The sequence below is a fragment of the Narcine bancroftii genome, chromosome 3 (assembly GCF_036971445.1).
Source record: "Narcine bancroftii isolate sNarBan1 chromosome 3, sNarBan1.hap1, whole genome shotgun sequence".
Taxonomy (NCBI): domain Eukaryota; kingdom Metazoa; phylum Chordata; class Chondrichthyes; order Torpediniformes; family Narcinidae; genus Narcine; species Narcine bancroftii.
The window spans coordinates 301922690-301928689 of record NC_091471.1 but is presented as its reverse complement, the minus strand read 5'-3'; positions in this window follow the sequence as shown (position 1 = coordinate 301928689).

The following is a 6000-nucleotide window of genomic DNA, read 5'->3' as shown; positions in this document are numbered from 1 at the left end:
AGATGCTACAAGATGCATTTAAAAAAAGAAGTGTGTGTGTGTGGTGTGTGTGTGTGTGTGTGTGTGTGTGTGTGTGTGTGTGTGTGTGTGTGTGTGTGTGTGTGTGTGTGTGTGTGTGTGTGTGTGTGTGTGTGTGTGTGTGTGGCGACATTGAAGAAGAATCTGGGTGATGTCTTTGATCTAACAGTAATGCCATGATGGCTGCTGAACCAGCAGAGAATGTAAATGAAGTTTAACTTGTTCTTTTAAGGGGATTATATCCAATGATGAAGGTCTCCTCTGCTATTCTTCTGACTTGTTGATCTAAAGTCCCCATGAGTGGCAATTGTATCACCACCACAAATAACACATGAAGTTGGATCTTGTCTAATATATTCCCAGAAATGCTGGAGGAACATGACCAGTAAAGATGTAAAGCCAATGTTTTGGGCCTGAGCCCTTACTCGAGAAGGTCCTTTTTTTGAAGAAGAACTTGGACCCTAGTAGTGTATCTTTGCCTCCTATGGACGCTGTGAGACCTGCTGAGTTCCTCCACCGTTTATGTGCTTTTACTACAATCACAGCGGCTGCAAATTTTTGTGCTTCAGTAATATTATGTACCACTCTTGTGGCATTCTAAAATTCAAGATCAGCTGCTCTTTGAACCTATCTGTGAGTTACCAGCGATGCAATAAGTTAGTCAAATGAGTGAGAGAATTTGATCAGATATACATGAACCTAAGGATCTCTCATACTCTTCAAAACATCCCTTTAGCTCTCATCCCACAGATCTTAATTAAAATAAGGGTAAACATATTTGACAAGAAATGTCCAATCAATGAATTCTACCAATAGTTTGGGACTCAATTTTACTGGATTTCACCAGTACGATATTGATCATTCAGTGGCTTTTGTGTTGGCAACTTTCTACTCGAATCTACAATATCTGGTTCTTTTTTGTACAGCATGGAAACAGGGCCTTCAACCCAACTTGTTCACGCTAACTAAAATTTCCTACCTGCCTACATTTGGCCCATATTCCCTTAAACCTACTCTGTTCATGTATCTGTCCAATATTTTTCTTTAAATGTTGCAACTGCACCAGTCTCAATGACCTCTCTGGCAGCCCATTCCATATACCTACCGCCTCTGCTATTCCACTGGGTCATTCTCCCTCCGCATACTCTCTGGTAATTTGCCAACCACCGACGTGGGGCTCACTGGCTTGGAGTTCCCAGGTTTTTCTCTCACAACATTGCTACCATCCAGTCTTTTGGCACTTCACCTGTACTTAATGACAACTGGTAAATCTTAGCCAGGCATCTCCAATTTCTTCTGTAGCATCCCACAGTGTCCTTGGTCATATCTGATCAGGACCGGAAGATGTGTCTACCTTGTGCATCAGGATCTTTAGTGCCTCCTCAACTGTAAAACTGACTGTTCCCAATAAACAACTTCATTTTCAATGACAAAATGCTACACAGTCATATGATTTTACATGCCTTAAATCTCATTTGACACCTCAAGTTCCCCAGTCTTCTTGCCTTTGTCCACAGTAAAAATAGAAATATTCATTAAGGATCTTGCCCATCTCTTGTGCCTCCATGCAGAATTGACCACATTGATTCCTGAGAGGTCCTTTTTTTTATTTTTTGGACCCTTGCCCTTTTTACATTTTATGTACTGTTACAAGCCCAGAGGACCCCAAAACCCAGCAGCAATAGAAATTGACCAAGACAAATGGTTACTTAAACAAAAGTTGCTTTTAATTATCTTTAAACATGAAAACAGGATCAAACTTTATTACTATTAACTTAACCTAATTCTAAGTCCACGTGCATGTAATATGTGTGTAAGTTCAGAAAAATTATTTTGATTCACAGTCCGATCTCACTTCTCATTCCTCCAAGTTCATCATTATCAGGCAATTCTTATACTGTGTACAGAATTTAACATTTATAAAGTTCACCAGGCTTTGGTGCTTGAAAGGTAAATGGTTTCCACACAGGAAAGTTCTTGTTGGTTTTCAGAGAGAGATTTGTTGCTCATTGGACACTTACAACTGATTCCTTCCAATCAGCCACTTCAGTGTCTTGCCGAAGAAACTTGCCCCATCAGGGTTTTACAGATGTTGGCATCTTTCTTTCCAGTCACCACAGAGTTCCTTTTTTGTTTCCCTTATTTCAAGTGAAACATTATACAGTCAGTCCTCTCTTCTTGTATGGACCACAAAGGCTTTGACCAAACTGAACTAAGAACTCACAACCACGTGACCCTCAGAACAGCAAACTGCACTCAGACTGCAGCACCGAATCCAATCTTCTGAGTTCATTCATCTGTTGCTTTCCAAAACAAAAATCCATTACTCCACAGCATGTCCAATTAACATCTACTTGTGAAGTTCTTGTAGGCGATTTTGAAAGTTTTTGCAAAGGCATTCGGAGCTTGGACTGTCTGGCTTGAGCAGATCTCTGGCATTTTAAATGACATCTGTTTTGAAGAGTTTGTATCTGTGTGTGACCTAACTTTAAAAACCCCACACTTTAGCTTTCAAATGCATATCTATATACAATATAAAATATAATCTGTCACAGTACTAATAATATTTTGGTGGGGGGGAATTATTCTTAATGTTATCAGTGAGGATTATGTCCTGTCGCCTTTTGCCTTCCTGATTTCCTTTCTTTAGTTTGCCCCTTAGTTCCCAAATCCTTTCCAGGTATACACCAACTTGAACCTCCCCCATGCCTCCTCCTTACTCTTGACCAGAACCTGGATTTCCCTATTCATCCAAGCTTCCCTGAGCTTGCATGACTGATCCTTCAGTCTAACAGGTATGTGCATGTCCTGGAATCTTGTCAACACATTTTTTAAAAAAAGCCCATTTTCCGAACGCTCCTCTTCCTTTAAACAACCTGTTCCAATTAACGAGCTAGTTGTCTTGTTCTTTCAAAGTCATTTGCATTTGTCCCATATTTGCCCTCTGTTCCATGTTGTTTTATGATTCAAATTGCTTTAAATTTAGAAGCTTGCAAATCTTGAAGCTGTCTGGAGGCAAAGTTCACATTTATTTATTGGTAAAGTTCATAATGCATGTCATTGATGGCCTTGTGATTCAAATGTTGTTTCACCTTGTAGACTTTCAGGTATTTGGAAACCACTTTAATTTATCAACATTTTCCTTTTTAAAATGCTTTCTATTGAGTTTAACATCCTATACACAAAGCCTTGTAATACAACAAATAGCAGGTCATAAATACAATCACAAATTAGTATAAAGGTAAATTGAAAAACTATCCATATTTTTTTAATTTAACTATATATCTTAAAAATAATTCTGGATAGAAAATAAGTAAACTACATTAGACAGTGGTTCCCAACTTTCTCGGGTGCCACCCCTTTGGCTCCAAGACACATCCCTAGTGACCCCCGACTCCAAACACATACAACGAGCACACACCCCTTTGGTATTAGGCCGACCACAAATTTCAAACAACAACGAATTTAACACGATGCCCAAGCATATGTATTCCACAATTAAAACTTTTCGTAAACCAATTTATTTAGCAATATGAAAGGGTAAGTTTACATCTGAACTATAACTACATTGTCTTCTCAGTTTTAATGGGATGGATGTGCTTGGTGCAGGGGTATCAGCTTCTCAACATTAAGCTGGATGGCAATAAGAAGTTGTCTAATCCCCACGTTCAATAATGTTCAGTTTGTTTCTTTGCTTGGAAAGAACTGGGCGACTGTACTGAAGCCTCGCTCTACTAAATGTGTTCGGGCGACAATAAAGTACATCTTTGTTCCACAGTGCAGGGTAGTGGTCAGAAATGTCTTTTTGTAGCCAAAAATCTTGATTTTCTTTTTAAACTTTGGCCTCAGCTCAATGTCATTTTGGAGTGAACTCGATTCTTCTCTGCCATTGCTTGTATCAAGGAGTGGATTGAACACCCAGTCTAGTATTTCAAGTGGAAAAAAAAAGCTGAAATCTATCAGATATTTCCATGCAGCTGATCCAGGTGTGCACAATACACTTGAAGGTCATCGTCTGATATCCTCTTCTCCCTCTCCAATTCAGAGAGGCTCAGAAAATGGAAGCGCTCACGATGGGCTAAGTTATGTTTGAATAACTGTAACTTGGACAGAAAGGTGAAGAGAATGATTTGCTGAATATTTCATAGTTCAACACAGAGAACAGAATTGGAATCTTGGAAGAATTGAATAACTGTTTTAAAAATTGAATAGAAATGCCTCAGGCTCCCTTTGTCAGCCACCTAACTTCTGTGTGCAACAACAAACGTTCAAAATCTTCATTCTCAGCGCAGAGTTGTCAAAACAGTCGGAGGTGCAAGCAAACATATTTCCAATAGTTTTCTCAAAGTGACTGAAAATATGCTAATTTTTTGGTCTGCTTTATCAGCACTCAAATGTTCAAGAAGCCGGAAAAGTTTCATGGCTTCATTTGAAAAGACTCTTTCACACAGGTTGGCTGTTTGGTGCTAATATCCATATTTCAGATATTTCACACTATACTGCCTGTACATTTTTTGGGGGTTTGCTGTGCTGAGGCCATATTCTGCAAAAAAAAAGTCCTTTGTAAGAATCATTACCAATCACAATGAATTGCAGCAAATAAAACATAAGGAAATATTAATGCAATTACCTCTGCAGTCCGCCCTCTGGTTCCACATCCGCGGATTCAACCCACCGTGGATCAAAAATATTTAAAAAAGAAATTCCAGAAAGCTCCAAAAAACATGTGCCAAGCACTACTCCATTTTATGTAATTGGTAAAACAACATAAATGTCGGGTGCTTGATGGGTGGGTGGGTGGGTGGTCGGTTGGGGCAAGGATCCACGATCGGGCCATCAGGACCTCGATGGGTGGGTGGCCAGGGTGTGGATCAGCTGTCAGAAGATCGATGGGTGGGCGGTCGGGGCTATTGGGAGCTCGATGGGTGGGAGGTTGGGGCCAAAAATATGGGGGGGGGGTGTCCCTGTGTATTTGTACCCAATTTAAACGTACATTGCAACCTGAAGATAATTTAAAATTCTTACGAAATTGGAGCATTGACCCTTGAAGATGTGAATGTGGTGTCTGTTCTGTCCAGAGCACATTGACAAGAAACAAACAAATATTAGCCGCCCCCTTTTTCTTCACAGTCTCCTAACCACCCTCTTTCTCTTCACTGCCCCCTTGGATCTTTCCACTGCCCTCAGGGTGGTGGAGGGTGGGAGTGCCCACTTTGGGAATCCATAATCTAAACAAAGGATAAATTCTGTCTAATTTAATGATATGATCTACGACAACCATAAATAAACCCATATTTAACAAGTTAATTTTTATATTAAAAAAAATGAAAAAAATCCTAAAACTAAATCTAACCTTTCTCCTCCCTCTAATCAAGGTTACCTTGCAGAAAAGGATATAAATAGCAACCTTCAAACACTAGCTAGAGAATCACCGGGGCATCCAAACTTTTTACAATTGTGATAGTATTCTATGAATGGCCCCATTCAAATTGAAACCTTCAATCTATAATGTTGTATGCACTTTTCGCCAATCATGTAACCACTGTGTATGAGTAGGTGAAGAGTCCTCTTTCATTTCATTAAACCTTTGGTGACTCTTGGCCCTCAGCACTGGGTGGGAGTGAAGCAGATGGCGGCTGGCTCAATGTGGGTGTAACGGCCGTTTTCCTTACCCATAATCCCCTATGCAACTGGTGCTGGCACCTGACCAACACGTTGGTTGAGAGCTTCCTGTACTGCAACCCCACCTTGCACCTAGCCTGGGGCACAAAATAGTCTGGGGGGGGGTGACAGATGATGGGTGCTAGGAGTGAAACAAAGGGATTGAAATCTAAATGATTCCGAAATCTGGAAGATTCCAAACAACCATAAAAGGATAGGCACCTGTAACCATCTTTGTCAGCCGTCTGTTTTAGATGCAGAGTTTAAGGAATGATGTAGATTTGGTATCAAAAGAAACCAGAGCATCTGAAAGAAACCCAC